The sequence below is a fragment of the Nycticebus coucang genome, chromosome 10, assembly GCF_027406575.1.
Source record: "Nycticebus coucang isolate mNycCou1 chromosome 10, mNycCou1.pri, whole genome shotgun sequence".
Lineage (NCBI taxonomy): Eukaryota > Metazoa > Chordata > Mammalia > Primates > Lorisidae > Nycticebus > Nycticebus coucang.
The window spans coordinates 33,365,650-33,392,961 of NC_069789.1; the positions used below are offsets into that span (position 1 = coordinate 33,365,650).

General features: G+C 42.2%; 1 non-coding gene across 1 annotated transcript; it reads left to right on the forward strand.

Moving 5' to 3' along the window:
• Window positions 1–11,343: 11,343 nt before the first annotated feature.
• Window positions 11,344–11,450, forward strand: LOC128597781 (U6 spliceosomal RNA). Its single transcript, XR_008383341.1, has one exon. It is a non-coding gene; the product is annotated as a U6 spliceosomal RNA (small nuclear RNA).
• The last annotated feature ends 15,862 nt before the right edge of the window (window positions 11,451–27,312 follow it).

Consider the following 27,312-nt stretch of genomic DNA (forward strand, 5'->3'; position numbering starts at 1 on the left):
CCCTGAGATGGGATCACTTGTTCTTTTCTTGCTAATACATTTGAGTTCACTGTGGATTCTGTTTATTAAACCTTTGTCAGAGACATAACCTGAGCCCACTCTGAGGGCTATCTGCTTGCTTTACTTACTGTGTTCTTGGCTGTGCATAAGCTTTTTAGCTTGATCAGGTCCCAGTAGTGTATTTTTGATTCTGCTTCAATAGAGGAGGTCCTCCTCATAAAATATTCACCCAGACCGATTTCTTCAGGAGTTTTCCCTGCACTTTCTTCTTATATTTTTATAGTTTCATGTCTTAAGTTTAAATCTTTAATCCAGTGAGAGTCTATCTTAGTTAATGGTGAAAGGTGTGGATCCAGTTTCAGTCTTCTACAGGTTGCCAGCCAGTTTACCCAGCACCATTTGTTAAATAGGGTATCTATTCCCCACTGAATGTTTTTAATTGACTTGCCAAAGATCAAATAACGGTAAGCAGCTGGGTTCATCTCTTGGTTCTCTATTCTCTTCCACACATCTACCTCTCTGTTTTTGTGCCAGTACCATGCTGTTTTGATCACTGTTGATTTATGGCATATTCTCAGGTTTGGTAGTGTGATTCCTCCTGCTTTGTTTTTATTTCTGAACAATGTCTTGGCTATGCAAGGTTTTTTCTGATTCCATATAAAATGAATCAGTATTTTTTCGAGATCTGTAAAGTATGACAGTGGAGCTTTAATAGGGATTGAATTAAAATTGTATATTACTGGGCGGCGCCTGTGGCTCAGTCGCTAAGGCGCCGGCCTCATATGCCGAGGGTGGCAGGTTCAAACCCAGCCCCGGCCAAACTGCAACCAAAAAATAGCCGGGTGTTGTGGCGGGCGCCTGTAGTCCCAGCTACATGGGAGGCTGAAGCAAGAGAATCGCTTAAGCCCAAGAATTAGAGGTTGCTATGAGCCGTGTGATGCCACGGCACTCTACCCGAGGGCGGTACAGTGAGACTCTGTCTCTACAAAAAAAAATTGTATATTACTTTGGGTAATATGGACATTTTAACAACATTGATTCTTCCCAGCCATGAGCATGGTATGTTTTTTCATTTGTTAATATCTTCAGCTATTTCTTTTCTTAGATTTCATAGTTCTCTTTATAGAGATCTTTTACATCCTTTGTTAGATAAACTCCCAAATATTTCATCTTCTTTGGCACTACTGTGAATGGAACAGAGTCCTTGACTGTTTTTTCAGCTTGACTATTGTTGGTATATATAAAGGCTACCAATTTATGAGTGTTGATTTTGTGACCTGAGACGCTGTTGTATTCCTTGATCACTTCTAAGAGTTTTGTAGTAGAATTCCTGGTGTTTTCCAGACATACAATCATATCATCTGCAAAGAATAAAAGTTTTATCTCTTTCGACCCAATATGGATACCCTTGATCACCTTTTCTTCCCTAATTGTGATGACTAAAACTTCCATTACAATGTTAAAGAGCAGTGGAGACAATGGGCAGCCTTGCCTGGTAAGTCCTGAGTTCTTGATCCTGAAATTCTAGTTCCCCAACTCTTCCTTGGTTAGTCTGAACTTCCATGGCATCCTTTCCTATATGAATGTGAAATTCTTTTGTTTAGTTTTGTTTTGTACTTTTACCCCCATTTGTTCAATCCAGTTTGTTTTGATTGTTGTCATTTACAAGCAAAGGGTCTTAAAAAAATTCTTTGAATTATACCCAAGAAGGATATATATTTCCTATATATACCCAAATTTCCTATATTCTAAGGAAATTTGAACATCGCTAAGAGATATTAAATATTTTAAGTAGGGGAAGGACATAATGAGATAAACATTTTAGAATGATCATTTTGAAGTCAGTGTAGAGAATTAATTGGGTAGGAAGAGGAAAGGATGAAGCAAATGGCTGGAGATGGAAAGACAAATTGGAAGGCTACTATAGTAATTCTGGCTCTGTATAGTGAGGGACTGAAGCAGAAGAGGAAAATGGCCAGTTGGAAAAAAATGAGGTAGCTACAAAAGAGGAATGATTAATGAGATATTGGTTGTTAGGCTTCTAATACATTTATTGGAGGATTTAATATTAAAATTTAAAAATCTGTGGTGGTGATAACACCATAATCTTTTCAGTAATTAAAGACTATGAAATCTTAATCTGGCCCAGTAAAGAGGAAGAAGCTATGCTTTCCCATCTTTTTTCTTTTGGAGACAGCATGCCACTTCTAGGCAACTTCTTCCACACCTTATACAGTTTAACTGGGTACACCTGTTTGGAATTTAAAAGCAATGAAAAGGCATTAAAGCATTTTGAAAGGTGGGTGGAGGGGACGATAGTATTCCTCCTGCAGTTTTATAAGATCAGTTTGTTTACTATGTGAAGAATGGATGAAACACTGGTCAAGGTATACAGGAATCTTGTCATGTTTCTTTGTGGAACACCCAGTAAGTTCCAAGTACTGCCTTCTCTTTAGAGATGGGATAGTAAGGAAAGGGTAAAATTATTGACCCCATGGAGCTTCCATTTTAGTGAGGACAATAAACAGACAAATTATTTCTCTCTCTCATCTATCTGTCTATCTGTCCATCTCTGTCATGTGTGTATCTAATATATATCTATATTACCCATCTATCTATGTCATCTCTCTATCCATCCATCTTTATATGTCTCTATCATCTGTCTATCTCTATTATCTATCTATCTATCTATCTATCTATCTATCTATCTATCTATCTATCTATCTATCTATCTATCTATCATCTATCTGCATCTATCTCAGGAGTTGATAAATGCTAGAAAGAAAGGTAAAGCAGAATATGTGGACATGGAGTATGGGGTTTATTGTGTTTATTTATTTATTTATTTAGAGACAGAGTCTCACTCAGTCACCCTGGGTAGCATGCCATGGTGTCATAGCTCATTGCAACCCCAACCTCTTTCTTTTTTTTAAATTTTAGTTTGGCATGCCCAGGCCAGGTTTGGACCTGCCACCCATTACATGGGACCAGCACTTTAGCCACTGAGCTACAGGTGCTCTGCATCCTCAACCTCTTGGGCTCAACCAATCCTCTTGCCTCTGCCTCCCAAGTAGCTGGGACTACAATTCTTTGCCGCGCCCACGGCATATAGCCGTAGTGAGGCAGTGCTGTCCGCGTTATAGAACGATGGGAAGGTGGTTTGTGCTCCCCGGAGCTATGCCCCCAGCGCCCCCAGTATGCACAGCATCAGAAATGTTGCCTAGCATGCTCAGTTACCCGCTTAAGTTTAAAGATTGTGGCATCTACTCATGTGTTTGTCATCCTGTACCAGAAGTCTGTTTGTTCTAATAAATTGTCAATATGTGCTTTCCTAAGAATGAGCACAATGCACTACTAATCCAGATAGAGCACAGCCTTGTGAGCTGCTAGACTCAGTGGCACCAACAATGAGCACATAAAGATGTTTTCCCACCAGTGAGCTAAGACGATAAGCCCAAGGACATAAAATACAAATTATCTACATAAGTTACAAAGTCACTGAAACACATCCACCCACCATAAAGTCCTGTTCAGAACATCTTGTTTCACCAATTGTCACACATAATAAAAATCAATAGGAAAAATAATACTTGTCAAAGAATTTACTCTAAATCAAAATTATAATTATCAATAACAATAAGATCAAATAGTAAATGTAAAATTAGTCAAGCATTAAACATAAAGAAGATGTCAAGCTGTTCTAAAAAGATAATAAGAAACTGAGATAGGAGGAAGCGGGCAGAGTTGACTAATAACCGCCACCCTCCGGAAGCGGAACGTTAAAACATAACATGATAAATCACACTTGTAAACGCAAAGATAACCCGCACACGTAAGCAGAAAGATTGCATTATGTAAGCTCTGTAAAAATGTATAAATACCAACATGTGTACCCAGTAAATTTACAGCTGCATACTTCACCCGTGGTGTGCCAGACTGTCATTCCTGTGCCGACCTCTCAACTTTCCTCGTTCCTTCTCCCTGCACTCCCTCGGACTGAAGGCCACCGACAGGGCGGTCCGTTGCAATTCTTGGCTATTTTTAGACATGGGGTCTCACTCTTGCTCAGGCTCGTCTTGAACTCATGAGCTCAAGCAATCCCCTCACCTTGGCCTCCCAGAGTGCTAAGATTATAGGCATGAGCCACCTCACCTGGCCTACAGAGTGTGAGGTTCAAAGGAGTAGGATACTATTATATTTTATATAGGGTTAGTCAGAGAAGTTTCTCTCATTTGAGCAAAGACATAAAGGAAATTTAAAAAAAATGAAAATAAGAGCAGCAGTAATACTGGAAGAAGAGCAGTTAAAGACAAGGAAACAGAAAAATCAATGTGGGAGTGTGCCTGCTGTGTTTGAAGGAAGGTGTGGAGACTGATAAGGCTGAAGAAAAGTGAGCAAGAGAGGAAGTGGTAGGAGACAGAAGAGCCTTAGTGGGGCTCTGATCATTTATGGTCGCAAAGGCCTTTGCTAGGATTTGTCTTTACCTTTGTAACAGATGAGAAGCCATAGGACAGCAGCAAATAGGGAAGAGGCTTGCCCTGGCTTAGACTTGAAAATATTCCCTTGGGTTGCTGTGTGAAGAACAGACCTGGAGGGGGACCAGAAGGGATAGAGACGGGGGAGGCTAGTTAGGAAGTTAATTGGGGTTCACAAACTCATCACTGTTAATATTTGGGGACAGATAATTCTTTGCCCTGGGGGCTGCCCTGTGTGTTGAAAAACTTTAGCAGCACTACTGGCCTCTAACAGCTAGATGACAGTAGGACCCTGTCCCTAATTCTGCCAACCAAAAATGTCTGTGGATATCACCAAAACCCTTTGAGGAGTACAATGGACACAACCATCTTGGGTGAGAACCCCCAATGTTGACATGAGAGTTAACATTGTCATGGACCAAAGTGGTAGATGTGCAGGTAGGGAGAAGTAGTGAGATTTGGGGTGTGTTTTGGAAAGAAGGTTTGTTGATGCATTAAATGTGGAGCCTGAGAAAAAGCAAGAGTTGGGATAATTTTAAGATTTTTGGCCTGAAGCACTAGAAAAATGAAGCTGCTGCTTACTTAAGATGGGAAAGACTAAGTAGGAAAGGCAAGTTTGACAGGAAATCAGGAGTTTGTTTTCAGATGTGTTAAATTTGAGATGCCAGTTGAATCTACATGGACATGACAAGTGGGCAGCTGGACACACAGGTCTGGGGTTCAGGGATTAGGTTTCAGTTGGAAACAGAAATATGAGAATTACAATATTAAGATGGAAGTGACATTTAAAGCCCTAAGACCAGGTGGGAATCCAAGTCCTGATGCTTTCTTAACTTTGTACACTGCCCCTAGGCTTTGAATTCCTATGCAGTGAATGGATAGAGAAGGTGTGTTACAAGATGGCCCGCTGGTATCTCACCTGTGTTGTATCTTTTGAGTGTGCCTGAGACCTTCTAACCTGTAGAATATGGTAAGGTGAGGGGCGGTCATTCCTGTGATTCTGTGCCATTACATAAGGCTGATTTTGCTGGTTGAATTGAGAAGCTCTTCTGCTGGCATTAAAGAAGCAAAGAGCTTCTTGTCAAAACTGTGAAAAGGGTTGGAACTGCAGTTTTCCTCTAGGAGAGCAGTCTCCAGGGGATAGCCAGAAAAAAAGATCAGACCCTGCATTCACACAAGTGCAAGGAAATGAACTCTGCCAACCACATGAGTGAGTAAGATTATTCCCCAGTTGAACCTGCTGATGTGAGTGCAGCCCAGTTGACATCTCCATTTCTTGTAGGAGACCCTGAGTGGAGGACTCAGTTGAGGGAAAACAGAGGGTCTGTGTCCTGGAACACAGCACTATGGAAAAGTTGGGAAGTTCAGAGAAACCAGCAGAAAAGACTGGCAGAAAATAAAGGCGAAGACAGAAGCTAAGTGGATGAAATATAATATTTCAAGAGAAACGGAGGGAGTATTATGTCATCTGGGGACTGGTAGATTGAGTAATTTGAGGTCTGAGGATTAATCGTTGGATTTATCCTCAGTGGTAGTTTTATTTAGTATTTAATCTGTGGTAGTAACTAAATACAGTATTTAGTCAGTGGTAGTAATGAGTGACCTTGAAAATAGCTGTCTCAGCATAGCAGTGGGACTTAAAGCCTAATGGCAGTGTCCAAGGTTAAGAAAACATCAGGGCTTGGATTCAAATGGGAGCAGTGGTTGAGTTTGTGTTCTGTTTTGGAGGGACTTACTGACAAATGGGAGATTTGGGTAGGGAAAGGGAAGAATCCTCCTGAGGGGTGAGGAATTTAGACACCAGGTAGGTGTCTAGGATGGAGTTGGCTGGGTGAGGACAAAGTTGAGGAGAAAGTAGGTTAAAAATCATGCTAAGAATCAGGTGTCTGTTATATATTCATACAAAGAAAATCTGCAAGAAATTTGGATATGTAAATTTAAGCTCAATGAGCAGGACAGGATTGAAGATCTAACTTCAGGGTCTGCGGTCTACAGCAAGTTTTTAAATCAATGATATTGGATGGAATCATCTGCCCAGTGGGCAGAGGAGGTGGTATCCTTGCTTCCTGAGCACATTGTGCAATGTCTGGATACACTTCTGGTTGCCAGGACTGGGAGAGGTGGTGCCACTGGTAGCTAGTGGGTAGAGGCTAGGGAGGCTGCTAAGCATCCTGCTCTGCCTGCCAAAGAACCATCTAGCCCCAAATGTCACTTATGCCAAGGTTGAGAAGCCCTAATCTGGAATGCACATATCTGCAGAAGGAGATTCAGAATCAAATTCTTGGGTATTTAAAAAATGTGAAGATCAGTTAAGGAAGAGTAACTCTTACAGAAAGGTTATAATATAGATTTAGGATGGTAGAAAGAAAGTCCATCTGACGAGTGAAGCAAAGAATAGAAAATGAGAATCTGGGGCCCCTGAGCACACATTGCTAGCAGTGGATATTTTTGCTCACATACTCCCTGATAGAATTTATGGATCATCTCTAACATTTTTAAGATGATATCTGAAATATTTCATCATAAGCTTACATATGTTTTTTAAATTAATTATAGGTTGAAAGTATCAAATATTTAAAAAAGATGATGTAGTATTTTCCTTATGCAATTTGATTTTTTAAAAAACCCAACAACTTGCTAGGTGTGGTAGCTCACACCTGTAATCCTAGCACCTGAGTTGCTGAGGCAGAAGGATGTTCGAAGTTGCAGGATTTTGAGGTTGCAGTGAGCTAAGATGATGATGCCACTGTATTCTACAGAATGACACTCTATCTCAAAAAATACCTGCTAAAAACCTAGGTTTCAATTATTTCCTTCCAAAACACATTAAATCTGAAGAAAAAAATTAAAATGCTTATTTGAGGATTTTTTCCCTCCTATTGTATCTGGAAACTTTTGGTAGTCTCCCAAAACAATTTAGTTTAATTTAAAAGGGTCATCATCACTAATCCAGCCTGATTTTGCTTTTCTGATTACAGAGCTTGTCTTCTTCAGCCCAAATACTCTTTTCCTAATGCTGACCTTCAACCTTAGATAGAAGAGGCCCTACAGATGTGTTGAAGGCACTGTCAAACAAAATCATGAGAGGCCATTTTCTTGGGCCGAGCTCCTGCCCTAGGCCATAGCAGACAATACCAAACCGGATTCACTCATGCTAAATGCCACATAATCACACCAAAACTTTAAGGAAGCGGATCCCCAAACAAACCAGTTTTTCCTGAAAACAGGAGATTCCAGTCTACCAGAGTCAGCATAAAGAGTCCCCTCTGCTCTAACCCTTACAAAAAAGTAACCAAAAGCAACCTGATGTTAACCAATCAGGTTTTTTCCTGTTTCCTGTTCTGTTTCCTTGTTTCTACCTTACAAAACCCCTGTTCTGCTATTGCACCGTGGGGGCTCTAGCAGAACAGTCTGTGTTGTGGAATGGAGGCTGCTCTGATTCATGGATCATAAACAAAAGCAAATTAGATCTATAACTAAATGGGCTGTAATTTTGTCTTTTGACAGTTCCCAGTTTGAGTAATCATTGAAGGGGATTGCTCAAAATAAAATCAGTATTTTAACTTATTCATTGGTATCACCCCAAGGCGTGCACTATAATAAGAATTGGGAGGGGGAAGAGCATGATACTCTTTTTGATAGTGAGAGAAGGAGTATTCTAATATCTAACTCATTCTTATAGATATCAATTTCTCTGAAGAGCAAATGAGAAAGTAGAGAATCTGGAAAGAAGTTCCCTTACAATGATCTGCATACAAAGATTCTTTAGATAGTTTTCAGATATCCCCAGGGGCATGGTAGCCCTGCTGGTAGCTGTGGTATAGGTAAGGATTTCATAAGTTATGTTGCTAATGAGAGAAAAGAAGCTCAGCTGTTGCCCATGGGAATGATCCTTTAGAAGGAAGCTCTTAACTCTTAGCCTGGAGTCAGTCTTTGAAAGGGCTGGAGAGAATGAATCCCAAGCACAAGTGCAGCGATCTAGCAGAGTGACACCAGGGACAATTACTCCCTTGCAAGAATCTCATGCTGCTCTTCTCACTAGCTCCCCTTTATGTTTAGTAAACATCCTATTTTTATTAGTTTGTTGTGCATCCCTTCAATGACCAGGTCAATTCAATGATAACAGTAGTACTGAAAGTTTGGTACTTGTCCCTGCAGCCCAATGAAGAACAAGGACAAGCAATCTGAGGAAAAGGAAAGAGAAGTTATTAATTTTCTGGCAAATGAGGAGGATGGCAATTTTCATAATACACTCATTCTTTCTTTAAGCAGAAATACAGAGCTTTAAGGGAGTTTCAGCTTTGGGCTATCGTTTAACTATAGTATTGAAAGGACAAAGTTAAGTCCGTTTTGTTAAAACTAACTCCATTTTGTCTCACAGCCTTCACTCACCCCACTTGGCCCCACAGCCTTCAATTTGCAGATGCATACCAAAGGTGATAGGCAACCTGCTTCCTCCCCGACCCCCAGCTTCCAGTATGTCTGCCCCGAGCGATAACGGCACCCACCCTCGGCCCCAGTAGTAGTAAATCTTTCCCCTAAGCAATCAGCCCAACTCAAACATTGTTTAGGTCCCTAAGCCCCTATCCCCGCTCCCTTTTTCCTTTCTGGATCCTCAAAACAGCTCTTTCCTCTGTGGTCTGGGCTTCTCTGCTCTCCTGCTGTGACAGGAATGGAGAAGCCCAGGCCCAGGTTTGTAAATAAACCACCTCTTGCTTTTGCATCAGACTTGGTTTTTGGGTGATTTATGAGGGGTACCCTGTGACTTGGGCACAACATTTGGGGGCTCGTCCAGGATTTGTCCCCCAAAATCACGGAGAACCTACTCCGGAGGTGAGTGCATGTGTGCCAGCATTGTCTATTTGTCTTGTCCTATTCTGTGTTGGTTTCATTTGTTAAGTCTACAGTCCGGATGTGGAACCCCCAACAGTTGGGACGTGGAACCCCCGACAGAGTAGGAAAGGAAGCACCCCATGGATGGGAGACTGGGACGTGGAAACCCCAGTTCCTGGTCAAAAAGACCAGGCGATTCCTCTGGTTGAGAGACAAGGTGGGTCACGACCGCTGGGTGAAGTTACACCGTTGTCTCATTTTCAGTTTTGTCTGGAAACCCACAAGGGCAGGCTCTTGCTTTCTGGAAGTATCTTGTGTGCTATTTGTTTTGTGTGAGTCTTGTTATATTTAGAAGGTGACATGGGACAGACACAGACGACGCCCCTTTCCCTAACTTTGGCTCATTTCCAGGATTTCAAGGACAAAGCCCGAGAGTACCGTTTCAATGTGTCTAGAAATAAACTTGTGACTCTTTGCAGAAATGAATGGCCTGCATTATACACCAGATGGCTACCCGCTGGTGTTTTTCATCTCCCCCTCCCTGGCTGAAAGCACTTCCTGAGCAGTTTGGTTCTCGCAGTGTGCAAGAATCTCCTAACTCCCCTAACCCCACAAACCTTCTGCACCATTTTACTCCATTTTGCAGGATAGTGCAGATCTAGATCTACTTTGCCCTCCACCTATCAACTCTCACTGAAACCCCTGTGCTCTTCCAGGGGGGTGGGCCACCCCTCCCACGGTGCGACTGCTCCCCCACCCAAGCATTAACCCTCTGTCCTGGTGATGATGGGGCAGGGACGCAGCGAGGGCAGGGGTGGGGGCGGGTCATGCCTTTGGGCCTGGAGGATTTTTTTCTCTCCAGGGGCCACATGAAAAAAAAGCTGTGGCGGGGGACTGCCCCCCTGGCTGGCAACCAGTCCTGCCGGGCACATGTCAACCAGCTCCAGGATGACAGAGAAGGCCCTGAGAAGAAAGTGGCTCAGGGGCCCACCCTTTGCAGGGAGGGCCTGCCTCCTGAGTGTTACAGCACTGCTGCCAGAATCTTGATGCCTGGGTAAAGCTCAATAATAAAGGGCCTTTATTATTGGCCCTTTGCCATTAGTAATTTGTATAAATAGAAAAATATTTTTATGAACTGAATCTTTGTCAAAGGATAAGATTCTTGCCTTTTAAACCTTCTAATTATCAGTTTGGCTGAGTGAATGGGTGACTTCATGGTAAACTGGGATCCTGTTTTGTAGAAAGTGAGTTTTTGAGAGTAAGAGAAATTAAACAGAAAGGAGAATGGCATTGTGTAAAGAAAGAATCTTGCGTGATAAATTTTGTCCTGAAACAGAATGGTTGTGTAAGAAAGTGAAAGGCAGGGCAAAAGTTAAAGAAAGTTTAGAATGTTTGTAGATGGTCTGTGCAGGTTAAATGAAGCTCATAACAGAGAATTTGTGAAAGAATTTACATGTAATCCAGTTGACTATGTATTTTCTTTAAAATCTTTTGGCTTGTAATTTTGTTAAAACAAATGTTTTAGGCCTTTGATATTTAACAAACCTTTCAAAATAAAAACTCTAAATCTGGGGCCTGGTGCCAGTAGGGCAGTAGTTGCAACGCTGGCCACATGCACTGGGACTAGTGAGTTCAAACTTAGCCCAGGCCAATAACAAAAAAAAAAACACAACTTCAAATTTGGTCTTCTTAAAACATTAAGACCACTGAAAGTCATGAGAAAACAAATTGTTAAAAAAATAAAGAAACATTGTCGAATATGAAATAGTGATTAATTTTGTGTGAATTATGGTCATATATGTTCCAATATTATAAAGCATTGATCTGTCCTAACATATATTGTCTGTAATAATTTTAATTCATCTAAAAAAAGGTCTATTTTATGTAACTGGCTGAGTCCAAAGTTTATCCTAAAAAGAAATATTAAGAGAGGCTGACGAATTCTCTCGAATTCAAATTACTGATGTCTTTAAAAATTGAATACCTTTGGACTAAAAGCAGAGTTTTAGAACTTTCATTAGAAAAATAGCATGTCGTGCTCACTTCGGCAGCACATATACTAAAATTGGAACAATACAGAGAAGATTAGCATGGCCCCTGCGCAAGGATGACACACAAATTCGTGAAGCGTTCCATATTTTTATTAAATTGTAAATAGAAAAAAAAAAGAAAGATAACATGTCTATAAGTATTGCTAACTTAACTTCACAAAGAACAGAAATCAGTTACATGGAACTGGACTAGTTTGTAATGGCTTTTTGTTCGAAATATTGTTGATTATTTCTGTGTTCTGTTTTCCAGAAATCAAGAAAATAATTTTTTGTCTTTTGAGCTATTTGTAGCTTTTCAAGCAATGTATGTACTTATGAGCAGAGTTTGAAACATGTATTTTTTTCTTCCTCCTTGATTTCTCCAGAATTTGAAAGCCATTTGTAAGTATTCTTAATTTCTGACAATACAGTTATTTGTATAAGTTCAATAAGAATCTTTTGTTTTATAAGACATGATGAAAGCACTGGTCATTTTACCAAGGCTTTGGCTGGAATAACATTTCCAGAGGTGTCCAGACTGCATTAAAGAATTAAGGTTGACTTTATAAGGCCAATAAAAAAAAAAGCCCTTTAGAAAACTGGCCAGATACCCATCAGTAACATTTCCTTATCTGTGGTAAGTAACGAAGGTCGCTTGCTGACAGGTCCGGGAATTGAAATGTGCTTGGGGACCTCAAGAGAAGAGGGATTTACCCAATGCATACAGGTATCTAATGGCACAGATGAAACCTGGGCTCTGAAAGGCTTTCAAAAAGTCCAGCCTGAGATTCCTTATAAAAGGTTCCAGCAAAGCCAATTTTAAAAGAAAGAAGAGCCTAGATGGCTAATAATTAATGATTCTTACTGCACTTTATGCAAATAATCAGACCCCATATATTGAAACTACAGTTTATTTTGACAAATAAGTTAGTTCTACTATAATTTGCCTTTAATAAAGAGAAATAGGAGAGAGAAAAATAGTTTAAAAGGAGGAAAAAAGGCTGTGGCCTACCTGTCTTAAATCCCAGCCTTGTCTGTACTGTCAACTCTAAAATGAGATATAACTATTTTACTAAATTGATCTATTAAATAGGACTAAGAGACTGGTCAAAGAACATAGAATTATATGTAATAATTATATTTACTTTGAAACCTTAAGAATCAACAAAAATTACCTGTTGGCTACATTGGAAAACTTGTGCAGTATTAAATGTTATCTAGAATTTCTTAGTAAATGATATAGCTATAAACACTGCATTCTCTGCTCGGGAGGCTGAGGCAAGAGAATCGCTTAAGCCCAGGAGTTGGAGGTTGCTGTGAGCTGTGTGAGGCCACGGCACACTACCGAGGGCCATAAAGTGAGACTCTGTCTCTACAAAAAACAAAAAACAAAAAACACTGCATTCTACTCTGCTGAATCTGCTGCCAGCAGAAGCCAAGTGTCCCACTTGTCTGAACTTAAAAGAGGCCATTTTCAGTGTAAGGCTGGCTCTAAGAAGCCAGAAGCTGTTTGCTTTCCAGTGAGAGAGACCAGACATAAAAATAGTACACATGGACCAGGTTGCCACAGGGGTTCAAAGCACCCACGATATTTGAAGAAGCACTGGCTTGTAACCTCCAGAAATTCCTGACTGAGGAATCAGAATGTGTGCTGTTCCAATATGTCAATGACCTCCTTTCAGGACACCGTACCCAGGAGGGCTGCCCCCGGGGCATGGACTGTCTTTTATGACATCTAGAAGTATGTGGCTATAAAATGTCTAAGCGGAAGGCCCAGGTCTTTCAGAAGCAAGTCCATTATCTAAGATTTACTATCCAGCAGGGGTAGAGATATCTAGGCATGAAACAAAGGCAGGTCATTAATCGCCTCTCCACCTCCAAGAGCCGAAAGCAGGTTCAGGAATTCTTAGGCCCGGTTGGCTTCTGTTGTCTTTAGATCCCCAACTTTGCCGTCTTAGCTAAGCCCTTGTATGAGGCAACTAAAATAGAGGAGCAAGAGCCCTTGGAGTGGGAAGGAAAACAAGAACATGCCTTCTCCTAGCTAAAGATGAGGCTGTTATCTGCACCTGCATTAAAACTGCCAGACTCGGCCAAGCCCTTTACTCTATATGTCTCAGAGAAAAATAAAATGGCTGGGGGTGTGTTAACCCAGCTAGTTGAGTCCTGGTGAAGGCCTGTATCCTACCTCTCTAAGCAGTTGGATGAAGTGGCAAGAGGATAGCCACCCTGTTTACGGGCCCTAGCCGCTACTGCTCTCCTGTGCAAGAAGCCGATAAGCTGACTCTAGGGCAGGGTCTCAGAGTGAAAGTACTGCACTCTGTGGTCAATTTAATGGACACTAAAGGACATTTTTGGCTCTCTAATGCAACACTCTGAACCAAGCCACGCACCTTCCAGTCAGTGGAAGAAAGACTAAGCATGACTGCACAGAAGTTATAGATAATGTGTACTCTAACAGACCTGACTTGTGTGACCAGCCCTGGACAGATGCAGACTAGAATTTGTATGTAGATGGAAGCAGTTACATGACAGCGCAAGGTGAGCAGCGGGCTGGGTATGCAGTAGTCACCTTAACAGAGACTATGGAGGCTAAGCCCCTCCCTCAAGGGACATTGACTCAGAAGGCTGAGTTAATTGCCTTGACTGGAACCTTAGAATTAAGTCAAGGGAAAAATTTAAATGCTTTTCTGACTCTCCAAGTACAAAGGACTTGTACAAGGAGAAGGGACTATTAAATTCTGGGGGGGAAAAAGACATTAAATATCAGCAGGAGATAACTTCAGTTGTTAGAGGCAGTATAGAAACCCCAGAAAGTAGCAGTTATGCACTTGTTGTGGACATCAAAGAAATGCTTCCACCATTGCTAAAGCGAACACTAGGGTTAGTACTGAGGCAAAAAGGGCTGCATCCCAGCCTTACCAGGTGTCACGAGTAGCTCCCCTCATCCCATGGGTTCTGGAGCTCACCCCTATCTACTCCCAGGAGGAAAAGGAATAGTTAGCAGCGGAGAGGATCCAGGAAACAGAGAGAGGATAAATAAAGATGCCAGATGGACGAGTAGCAGTCTCCCAGATTCTAGGAGCCACCGTAGTGACAGGAGTATTCGATGAAGATGCTGGGCCAGTACTTCTACATCTCCCACCTGGCAGCCCTGGCCAAAACTGTCAGTCTACAGTGTGTCACCGGCAGCCAGTTCAATGCATGCCAAGGATCAGTGGTACCCCCAGGAATCCAGTCGTATAGAGCAACGCCCTTTGAGGACTTCCAGTCTTTTGTGTCTGTACCTCTTGTCTTTCTGGAAGATCAAGAGGACCAAGTCTAAGTCTAGAATAAGAACCTGGTCCCCCTGAAACCAAGGTAAAAAGAACTTTACACCATCATCCTGACATCCAACATGCCCTGCTCCAGCCACATACTGGGAGCTGGCGGGTCAATGCATGGCTGAAGCCTGAGGAAACTCAAACGGGAATAGTCCCAGAGCTGGTATAAATCTGTGTTCAGTAAATCCTCCTGGCTCACAACCTTAATTTCGACTATAGCAGGCCCACTTGTAATCCTATTACTACTGTTAACTTTCGGTCCCTGCATAATTAACAAGTTACTAGCCCTCATCTGATCCAGGATCAATGCAGTTCAAATAATGGTTTTATGGGCACAGTATTCTCCCCTCAGCCCTGGATTCACTGGCAATAGCATAGAGCTAGGAACTGTCGAACCTGCTGAAGACCCATGAAAGGATCAAGTTAACTCCATTTTGTTAAAACTAACTCCATTTTGTCTCACAGCCTTCACTCACCCCACTTTGCCCCACAGCCTTCAATTTGCAGATGCATACCAAAGGTGATAGGCAACCTGCTTCCTCCCCGACCCCCAGCTTCCAGTATGTCTGCCCCGAGCGATAACGGCACCCACCCTCGGCCCCAGTAGTAGTAAATCTTTCCCCTAAGCAATCAGCCCAACTCAAACATTGTTTAGGTCCCTAAGCCCCTATCCCCGCTCCCTTTTTCCTTTCTGGATCCTCAAAACAGCTCTTTCCTCTGTGGTCTGGGCTTCTCTGCTCTCCTGCTGTGACAGGAATGGAGAAGCCCAGGCCCAGGTTTGTAAATAAACCACCTCTTGCTTTTGCATCAGACTTGGTTTTTGGGTGATTTATGAGGGGTACCCCGTGACTTGGGCACAACAGTATCTCTGGTAAAGACAATCTCTGCCCAGCTGTGGTTCAAAGAACAAAGAACATTCCCTGTCCCCTCTGACCACTGGCCTTGTGTAGGAATGTAGGTTTTAATTTCTAAAGAAAAGTGTGTGTGTGTGTGTGTGTGTGTGTGTGTGTGGTTTAAAAAGACAACTTATAATACATTTTGCCCTTTTGTAAGCCCTTACATCCGTTACAACAGGGACTCTTTTAATTTAGTTGTTCACCACTGAATTTCTAACTCTTGAAGCAGTGCCTAGCACAGAGTAGGTGCTTAATAAATATGTGCTGACAAATGATAAAAATGAAAATAAATGGACACAGATGTAGTATAGATCTGTGAACTAAAATAAAATCTTAGTCCCCCAACTGAATGACTGGACCCCCTCTTGGCCAAGAGGACCCCAGAAATAACCTAAAGCTAAGTTGCTGGCCGAGAAAATCAGGTCAAACAAGCCTTATCATGTTACCAGACAAAGAGGGTCCGGCTGCCTGTCACTATCAGCCAGTATGCAGAGTCAGGGATAGGACCACCAAACTTTATTTGTTAGAAGACCAGAAATTCTGGAGAACAGTGAAAGTAGCTTCTTCTTCCATTTCCAAAATCATGGTTTTATACATAAAGGTTCAAAGCAAAGACCACATTAACCCTTATTTTAAATTACAGAAAGCGCTACTCAGAGACAATGTATTACAACATTTCCGATTCAAAAGTCAATTTTCTAAATCAGTCTTTCTAAATTATTCAAGATGGGCATCTAGAGGGTAGAAGCTAAATTAACAAAACACTGAGAATGGGAGACGGGATGAAGGTCTGGTAGGACCTAACCGATCAGATTAGCTGTGTCATGTTGGCCATAGCCAACTTCATCTTATTCTCACTATATGTGCTCTCAATCATAACCTTCTCCCTTCTTGGGGATGCCCTTTGTTACTCATTTACAGGCTGCTTAGCCCACACTCGCAGGTCATCAATTTATCTAACATATAACTTGAATCTGGGTATATGTCTGGTACATGTTCCCTGGCTTGTCTCTGACTAACAGACTTCCTTAACTTAAAACATTCCAAGCCTTTAGGCAAAGCCTCATTTCTTTAACCAATTAGAAATTGAAGAATCTTTAAACCTGCCCTATAACCTATAATCCCCTACTTTGAGAAGTCCCACCTTTTTAGTCCTAACCAATATATGCCTTCCACATATTGATTTATAATTCCTGTCTCCCTGAAATGTTTAAAACCAAGCTGTAACCCTGAGAGAGGATGCCAAAGAAGGGTGAGGTCTAGGAGAACAGGTCTCAAGGAGACCACAAGGATACACCTGCAGGGTCCTCTCCATGGTGACTCAGCTCTTGGAAATTTGTAAACTTAACTTCCTGGAACTTATAAATTTCCACTTCTGTGAAATCCTGTAGTTCTGTGGGGGCTGAAATAGCATCTCCTACTTGATTCAAACTGGCCAATGAGAAGGGCACCTGTGGGTTGGAACTTTCTGACTGGAGACAAAAATGGAAAGACCAACCCAGTTGGGGAGCATGGCCATTTGGAATTCTTCTATGCCATAAGCTCCTGACGGGGCAATAAAGCCCTTCCTCTTATTAACATGCTGCTTGGGAGTTCTTTCTCTCCATGGGGCCTCATCTTCTGAAACATTTTTGGTTCCCTGACTGGGAAGCAAGATCCCCGTTGGACAGAACATGCACCTGGTAGTTGCTGCCAATACTCTGGACACACACGTGGGGGGCCCTGATCAGCCTGAGATACATGAACCACTGAGTGCACCAGGGAGGCAGTTTGGCCTCCCTGTGTGGACACCTCGACCTGGTAGAGAAAGGACCCCCTCAGTGGGTCTTCAAGGAATCAAACGCCAGGAGGAGCTGGCTTGCTGGAACAGATACCTACACAGGGAGACATCTCAAGGCAAGGTATGATCAATCTGGGGTTTCCACCATTTGGGTGGAAGCGGGGGTCTGACCAATCCCTGGGGTGTTAGATCTCCAGCAGGTCTGTTGAGAGGTGTATGAGAGTGTGTGGATGTGGTGTGACTGATAGAACTCCAAGGGTGTGGTTGGACCTCCCTTCACAGGGCCTAGGGGAGTGTTGGTTTGCTTCCTATAGCTAGGTGGCAGTTCCAGTGGGAAATTGAAGCTGCCCAGGTTAAGAAATGGGTTGGAATTGGGTGTATGTGAGTGCTTGGAGAATGACTGAGATGAGTAACAATAGGTGGGGTTTGCTCCTCCCACCTCTTTATTTTGGTGAGGAAGGCTTTTATGTATTCCAAGTATGTGAAGATCATTACCACCAAGTACTTTTACACCTGGACATTTTGGTAAAATCTACCTGGAAGTCCTCAAAGGGCATTGCTCCACATGACTGGATTCCTGGGGATACCATCAGTCTGTGGCGCACGTTGACTGAGTTTGGCCAGGGCTGCCAGGTGGAAGATGTAGAAGTGCCAGTCCAGCAACTTCACCAAAGACTCCTGTCCCAAATGAGTGCTCTCATGCATTTCTGTCACTACAGTGGCTCCTAGAAGCTGGGGGACTGTTACTCGTATGTATATTAGCTCATCACCATTATACTATTAAGGCCTGAGTAGAGAACACAAGAGGAGTCACAGTCCCTAAAATCTAAGTACTGAAAAGTGATTAATATTGGCACCTGCAGAAGCAAGCTGATATTGAGACCCCAAATTAAAATATAAGGGAGTCTCAAAGGGGGGGTGGGAATGAGAGAGGATACCTGAGAAGGATGAGGTCTAGGAGAATAGGTCTTCTCAAGGAGACCACAAGGACACACCTGCAGGGTCCTCTCCATGGGGACTCAGCTCTTGGGAATTTGTAAACTTAACTTGCTGGAACTTGGAAATTTCCACTTCTGTGAAATCTTGTAGTTCTGTGGAAGCTGGAATAGCATCTCCTACTTGATTCAAACTGTCCAATGAGAAAGATATCTGTGGGTTGGAACTTTTGACTGGAGATAAAAAGGGAAAGACCAAGCCAGTCAAGGAGCATGGGCATTTGGAGTTCTTCTATGCCACAAGCTCCCAGCCAGTGAATAAAGCCCTTCCTCTTATAACCATGGTGTTTGGGTGCTCTTTCTCTCCTTTGGGCCTCATCTTCCCGCAACATCCCAACCACAGAGAGACCACTTGATCAAGGCTTCTTAGGAGTGGCTCTGAGGGAGCTAACAAAATTTCACCCCAAAATATGATTCCTTGATATAAAGAATATTTTAGGTTAAAAGGCCATTTTTGATCAGAAAGTACTGGCCTCTCCTCTATAAAACCTGAGTAACCTGATTTAGAATCAAAAAAGGCTGCTGACTTCCTTATTGCTTACAATAGACCTGGCCCTAAAGTCATTTGAAGCAGAACTGTCTCAGGTTAATCTGCAAATCAATCTGTTTCCACCCATCTACACACACACCCCTAGCAACCACTTGCTACTCTCATTCCCTCTAGCAACCAAAATGCTGCATGTATATTTTTCGTACTCTTCCCCTTCCCTTCTAAAAACCATCTTTAAAAGCCACTGACCATCACTGAGACTTTGGGAAATCATTCTTATGGTCCTCCCCCTACCCCCATGCACATGGTATTTATTAGTCTACCATATCTGTGGTTTTCAGCAAACCAACATAAGGGAAAAGGGCAAGTTTTGCCATGACCCCTTCACCCTCTGGGCCATGGTCACACATATTTGGCTCAGACTAAACCTCTTTGAATTATTTTATAGAGTTTAGATCTTTTTTCTTTTACAGATTTTATTTGATGGTAGGAATATAAAGGAATTCCTATCCAATTTTCTTTTATTTTCTCAATAAAGTGTGACACTGGGGCCTCAGCTGAGAATGAAGGGGAGGTTGCAGGGAAGAGGTATGCAGGGGAGCTGAAACAGGTTGCAGCTGTGAGCTCATCATCTTTATCAGAGGGAAAACACTCACTCTGAGCTAGCCATCCTCTTCCAGTGATGCTCTCTCACTGGAGAGAGAAGGGGGTTTTCAGTTAGTGTTGGGTTTTCAGTTAGGGGCCAGGAAACTAATTCCTGAAATGTGGCACTGAGACAGGCTCAACTGAAACTCAGCCTCAAGTGAGTTTGACAACCCACAGTCCTCCATCTCTCCCAAAGTTCCCTTGTCCCCAAAGAGGAACACAATTGCCTCCTGGCCAGTTGAGGAATGCAACCACTTGCCCAGACAGACTTTTAACAAGACAATGCCTGCCTCCTGGGCTTAATCAAATTCCAAAGAGAATCTTTACAAGTTAACTTCTGTCTCCACGGTGCTGCCTTCATTTCCCCTGTGAATCATCTACTCCTACACTCTCTTCTCCCCCCTCCCTAAGAAGAGAGTGTGTAAACGTAAACCATTTGGCCCTGTTTTTGAGTTTTCATGACTACCATGCACGTGTGCAAATATTAATAATAAATCTATTATATTTTTATTTTGTTAGCCTGCCTTTTCCTATAGGGGTGTCAGCCATGATCCATTATGACAGGGTGGAAAGGAATCACCCCTTTCTGCCCCTATACCATTTGGAGGTTTGTGGTTACATATTTTAAAGTGCAATAGGTTGGCTTAGTTGTGTGATAGATTCCTGGGTTTTTGGCATATGCTGCTGGCATGTGAGGGAACCATTAATCAAGAAACAAAATGAAGGTGAATAAGAAGGCCTTTATATAATAGTCACTGAGTTGTGCTGTTTTATTACTTAAAATAAGGGTTAATGTGGTCTTTGCTTTGAACTTCTATGTATGAAACTGTGATTTTGGAAATGGAAAAATAGAATAGTCTTGGTGAAAGAGGATACCCAGAAAAAGGTCTAAGAGAACAGAGGTCTTCTCAAAGAGATCCCAAGGATACACCTGTAAAGTCCTACCCTGGTGACTCAGCTCTTAGGAATTTGTATACTTAACTTCCTGGGACCTGGGAACTTCTGCTTCTGTAAAAGCCCATGGTTCTGTAAAAGCCCCAGCCCGCTCCTTTGGCTTGATTGAAACTAACCAATGAGAAAGTTACCCATGGGCTGGAACTTTTTGACTGGGGACACAAAGGAGAAGATTGAGCCAGTCAGAGAGCACAGCTGTTTTGAATTCTTCTGTTTCATAGCTCCACCAGATGAAATAAAGCGTTTCCTCTTTTAAATATGGTGTTTGGGTTCTCTTTCTCTCCTTTGGGCCTCATCTTCCTGCAACATTGGAGAGGCTACTCTTGCTGTTCTCCAGAATTGCTGGCCTTCTGACAAATAAAATTTGGTAGCCCTATCCCTGTCTTTGCATATTGACTGACAGCCACAGGCTGCTGGACCCTCTTTATCTGGTAACATTGAGGGAAATATAATGAATCAACTTTTGAACATGCTGAGTTTGAGGCACCAGTGGGACATCAAAGCAAAATACTACAAGTGTGTGCTAAATTACAAGGGTCTAGTGAGGAAGAGAGAAGCTGGAGATAGTAGAGAATTTTACATGTAAACAGAAGTCAAAACTAGTGGCATAGCTGAGAAGACTGTGAGAAAGGGCAGCATGCAAGAGAAAGGTCAGCAGAACCAGGAGGAGACCGATGTGAAAGAGCCTCATAAATGTGCTGTCCTTGAAGGTCTCCTCTCCCAGAGCACATGAAGAGCTCCTCAGGGCCAGAGGCTGGGTCTTGAGCTTCCTTTGTTCTTGCCTCTGGCATAGGGCTGGCTATACAGAAGACAATTCTAACATTCACCCTGATTTAATTTCTCTGCACTTTCTCTTAGGAAAATCCTATTGTGGTTTATTATTTAAAATACTGCTAGAGGATAATTTTTTTTAAAAAATTGTGACTTTTATACAGATATAAAAGGAATACTTGCAAAGACTTTATGTAACCTATTAATTAATGAAGGAAAAAGTAAAATATTACCACCACTTCAAGGGAGAATCTGGAGATCAGACTATCTATACAATCATGAATGTGCAAATGAGCTTGCTAAATAGATACAGAACTGCCTTTTTCCAAAGGAAAAGGGGGTGGGGATCATTTGTACTTCCACTGGACAAAATTTATTTGCATGTCTATACAAGTCTCATTTACATTGATATCAATTATCTACAGTTTATAGGGTTGTGAGACAACTCAGAGACAAGAAAAGCACAGAGTGCCCATGGAATCACATAACTCAGAAGGGTGTGCTAGACAACACCTATTTTTCTTTTTTTAGATGCCCAAATCTTTTTGGTTCATTTCAAAGTCACAATGTGCCCCATAGTGCCAAAATAAATAAATTAATTAAAAAGATAATAGCCCTACTATTTCTGTTAGTTAAGTCTATTATAGAGCATAAATGGAGGTATACTCAGGTGCCACCATAATATTCACCAATTGATTAAGAACATGCAGCAGCATTCGTGACCACCTAACATTAGTCTGTCTTCTAACTGGAACGGGAAGTGTTCAGGAATCAAACCAAAACATCTCAACTGGCCTCAGCACTTTGGAAGGATGAGGAAAATGGATTGTCTGAGGCCAGGTGTTCAAGACCAGCCTGGGCAACGTAGCAAGAGCTAGTCTTTACAAAACAAGCAAACATCCCCCCTCCCCCAACCAAACCACCTCAAATTCACTCTTAAATGAAGCAAGGTATAAATGAAATATGGAAAATGTTGAAATGGCCCAGTTGTTTTGTCGCAGGAAGATGAAGCTCAAAGGAGAGAAAGAGCACCCAAACACCATGGTTATAAGAGGAAGGGCTTTATTCACTGGCTGGGAGCTTGTGGCATAGAAGAACTCCAAATGCCCATGCTCCTTGACTGGCTTGGTCTTTCCCTTTTTATCTCCAGTCAAAAGTTCCAACCCACAGATATCTTTCTCATTGGACAGTTTGAATCAAGGAGGAGATGCTATTCCAGCTTCCACAGAACTACAAGATTTCACAGAAGTGGAAATTTCCAAGTTCCAGCAAGTTAAGTTTACAAATTCCCAAGAGCTGAGTCCCCATGGAGAGGACCCTGCAGGTGTGTCCTTGTGGTCTCCTTGAGAAGACCTATTCTCCTAGACCTCATCCTTCTCAGGTATCCTCTCTCATTCCCACCCCCCCCCTTTGAGACTCCCTTGTATTTTAATTTGGGGTCTCAATATCAGCTTGCTTCTGCAGGTGCCAATATTAATCACTTTTCAGTACTTAGATTTTAGGGACTGTGACTCCTCCTGTGTTCTCTACTCAGGCCTTAATAGTATCATGGTGGTGAGCTAATATACATACTAGTTTTTACTTTTCCCTGTGTGACATCCCTCCCCCCGCTTTCCCAAAGTCCAAAGTCCAATTAAGACAAGTCCCTTGAGGAGTTTCCTCAGGGTTCAGCCGTGCATTGACCAGCCAGCTCCCAGGATGCAGCTGGAGCAGGGCATGTTGACTGTCTTTAAAGGTTACCTTTACTTCCCAAGGGGCAATGAGGCTCTATTCAGTTAGCTGTGATGACTCCAGGTGAGGATTCTTTCTATGTACACTGCCGTGAGTGTGGTCAGGATGATGGTGCAAAGTTCTTTCTACCTTGGTTTGAGGGGGACTGGGTTCTGATCCTGGACCTAGACTTGGTCTCCTTGATCCTCCAGAGAGAAAGGATGTACAGACACAAAAGACTGAATGGAATACGGTTAGTTACCCAAGTGGAGATCTTCCTTGCTACTCTTTTTAGGGCTTTTGTCTATTCAATTCAGTCTCTCCCAGTTCTTTTAGGAGTCCCTGCTATATTGCAGAGGATTGACAGAGGCTTCTTTTAATAACACCAGCGGCAGGGCCTGTATCCAATTAAGCTTTGCTTCCTGGCGGAGTTTACTGATTCCTGTTTGTATGGCCCTGTTCATACACTTTACCTTGTCCAAGCTTCAAGGCTTATAAGTTACATATAGTTTCCAAGTGATACCCAAAGCTTTAGCTATTATTTGCACTACTTCTGTTATGAAGGCTAGTTCATTGTCAAATGTAAACCACAGTGGCAACCTAAACCATGGGATTTCTCTGGGCAACACTTTTATTACTTCAGGAGTCCTCTTTATTTTGGTGGGGAAGGCTTTTATGTATTCCAAGTATGTGCAGACCATCACCACCAAGTACTTTTATAGCTGGACATTTCGGTAAAATCTACCTGGAAGTCCTCAAAGGGCATTGCTCCACATGACTGGATTCCTGGGGATACCATCAGTCCTTGGCACATGTTGAACTGGTTGCAGGTGACACACTGTTGACTGACAGTTTGGCCAGGGCTGCCACATGTAGAAGTGCCAGCCCAGCAACTTCACCAAAGACTCCTGTCCCAAATGAATGCTCTCATGCATTTCTGCCACTTCAATGGTTCCTAGAAGCTGGGGGACTGTTACTTGTCCATCTGGCATCTTTATCCATCCTCCCTCCATTTTCTGGCTTGTCTCCACTATCAACTATTTCTTTTTTCCCCCAGAAATAGATAGGTGAGAGTTCCAGAACCCATGGGATGAGTGGAGTTACTCATGACACCTGTTACAGCTTGGATGCAGCATTTTTTGCATCTTTGCAAAAAAAAAAAAAAAAAAAAAAAAAACAACAAAACTGACCCTAGTGTTCCTTTTAGTGATGGTGGGAAGCATCTTGTTAATGTCCACAACAGTGCATCACTGCCACTTTCTGGGGTTTCCATACTGCTTCTAGCAACTGAAGTATCTCCTGCTAATAATTAGCATCTTTCCCCCCAGAATTTAATAGTCCCTTCTCCTTGTATAATGCCCTATGTACTTGGAGAGTCAGAAAAGCATACCTGTAGTCTATATAGATATTCACACTTTTCCCTTGACTTAGTTCTAAGGCTGGAGTAAAGGCAATTAACTCAGAATTCTGAGCCAATGTTCCTTGGGGTAGGGGCTTAGCCTCTACAGTCTCTGTTAAGGTATCCACTGCATACCCAGCCCGCCACTCACCCTGCACCATCACATAACTGCCTCTGTCTACATTTAAGCCCCAGTGTGAATCTGTCCAAGGCTGGTCACGTGAGTCAGATCTGCTAGGATACACATTATTTATAAGTTCCATACAGTCATGCTCAGTCTCTCTTCCATTGACTGGAAGGAGTGTGGCTGGGTTCAGGGTGTTACATGCTTCTATTGTTATGCATCAATTGCCACACATTAAGCTTTGGTACTTAGTTAATCTTGCAGAAATGTCCTTTAGTGTCCATTAAAGTGACCACAGCATGGATTACTTTCACTCTGAGATTTTGCCCTAGAGTTAGCTCATCAGTTTCTTGCACAAAGAGAACAGTAGCGGCTACAGCCCACTCCATCAACTGCTTAGAGAGGTAAGCTACAGGTCTTGGCCAGGACCCAAACAGCTGGGTTAACACACTTACAGCCATCTTTTCTCTCTCTCAGACATACAGAGTGAAGGATGTGGCCAAGTCTTGCAGCCCCAGTGCAGGTGCAGTCATTTGGGAGAAGGCACATTCTCGTTCTCCTCCTCCTTCTAAGGTCTCTCGCTCCTTTCCTTTAGTTGTCTCATACAAGTGTTTGGCCAAGATGGCAAAGTTGGGAATCCAAAGGCGGCAGAAGCCTACCGCGCCTAAGAAATCCTGAACTTGTTTTCAGCTAGTGGGGGTGGGGAGGTGATTAATGACTTGCTTCCGTTCCATGCCTAGATTCCTCTCCCCCTGCTGGATAGTAAATCCTAGATAATGTACTAGCTGCTGGCAGATCTGGGCCTTCTGCTTAGACACTTTATAGCCACATACCTAACTCTAGATGTCATAAAAGACAGTCTGTGCCTCAGGTGCAGCCTCCCGGTGTCCTTGATACACTGAAACAGCACACACCACACATTAATTCCTCAGCTGGGAATTTCTGGGGGTCATGAGCCAGCGCTTCTCCAAAAACTGTGGGTGAGTTTTTCAACTCCTGTGGCACCTTGGTTCATGTGTACTGGATCACAGTTCCCATGTCTTGTCTCTCCCACTGGAAAGTAAACAGCCTCTGGTTTTCCAGCGCCAGCCTTATACTAAAAAAGGCATTTTTAAAACTCTAGGCAAGTGAACTACTTGACTTCTGCTGGCAGCAGAAACAGCGAAGTATAAGAATTAGGCACAGTAGGATACAGTGTTATAGTTATACCATTTACTGGGAAATTCTCATTCAGGTCTTAATGGTTTCTTTCATTTTTTTTTATTAAATCATAGCTGTGTACATTAATGCGATCATGGGGCACCATACACTGGTTTTATAGACCATTTGACATATTTTCATCCCACTGGTTAACATAGCCTTCATGGCATTTTCTTAGTTATTGTGTTAAGACATTTATATTCTACATTTACTAAGTTTCACATGTAAGATGAAACATAGGTGTAATCCCACCAATCACCCTCCTACCTTCCATCTTCCCTCTCCCTCCACTCCCTCTCCCCCTTCCCCATATTCTTAGATTATAACTGGGTTATAGCTTTCATATGAAAGCCACAAATTAGTTTCATAGTAGGGCTAAGTACATTGGATACTTTTTCTTCCGTTCTTGAGAAACTTTACTAAGAAGTGGATCGCTGGGCACTAGGGCTTTTTCCATAACTTAGCAATTATGAATTGGGCTGCAATAAACATTCTGGTACAAATATCTTTGTTACGATGTGATTTTTGGTCTTCTGGGTATATACCTAGTAGAGGAATTATAGATTGAATGGCAGATCTATTTTTAGATCTCTAAGTGTTCTCCAAACATCTTTCCAAAAGGAATATATTAATTTGCATTCTCACCAGCAGTGTAGAAGTGTTCCCTTTTCTCCACATCCACGCCAACATCTCTGGTCTTTGAATTTTGTGATGTGGGCTAATCTTACTGCAGTTAGATGATATCTCAAAGTAGTTTAGATTTGCATTTCTCTGATGATTAAGGATGATGAGCATTTTTTCATATGTCTGTAGGCCATGTGCCTGTCTTCTTCAGAGCAGTTTCTCTTCAAGTCCCTTGCCCAGCCTGCGATGGGATCACTTGTTCTTTTCTTGCTTGTACGTTTGAGTTCTCTGTGGATTCTGGTTATTATACCTTTGTCAGAGACATAATCTGCAAATATCTTGTCCCATTCTGAGGGCTGTCTGCTTGCTTTACTTACTGTGTTCGTGGCTGTGCAGAAGCTTTTTAGTTTGATCAGGTCCCGGTAGTGTATTTTTAAAGCTGCTTCAATTGCCCAGGGGGTCCTCCTCATAAAATGTTCACCCAGACCGATTTCTTCAAGAGTTTTCCCTGCACATTCTTCTAGTATTTCTATAGTTTCATGTCATAAGTTTAAATCTTTAATTCAGTGAGAGTCTGACGAAAGGTGAGGGTCGGGTTTCAGTTTTCTACAGGTTGTCAGCCAGTTCACCCAGCACCATTCGTTAAATAGGGAATCTTTTCCCCTATTTAATTTGAATGTTTTTAATTGGCTTGTCAAAGATCAAATAATGGTAAGTAGCTGGGTTCATCTCTTTGTTCTCTATTCTGTTCCACACATCTAGCTCTCTGTTTTTGTGCCAGTACCATGCTGTTTTGATCACTATTGAGTTATAGTATAGTCTGAGGTCCGGTAGCGTGATTCCTCCTTCTTTGTTTTTATTTCTGAGTAATATCTTGGCTATTCGAGTTTTTTTCTGATTCCATATAAAATGAAGTATTATTTTTTCAGATCTTTAAAGTGTGACAGTGGAGCTTTAATAGGGATTGCATTAAAACTGTATATTGCTTTGGATAGTATGGACATTTGAACAACGTTGATTCTTCCCACCTATGAGCATGGTATGTTTTTCCATTTTTAACATTTTC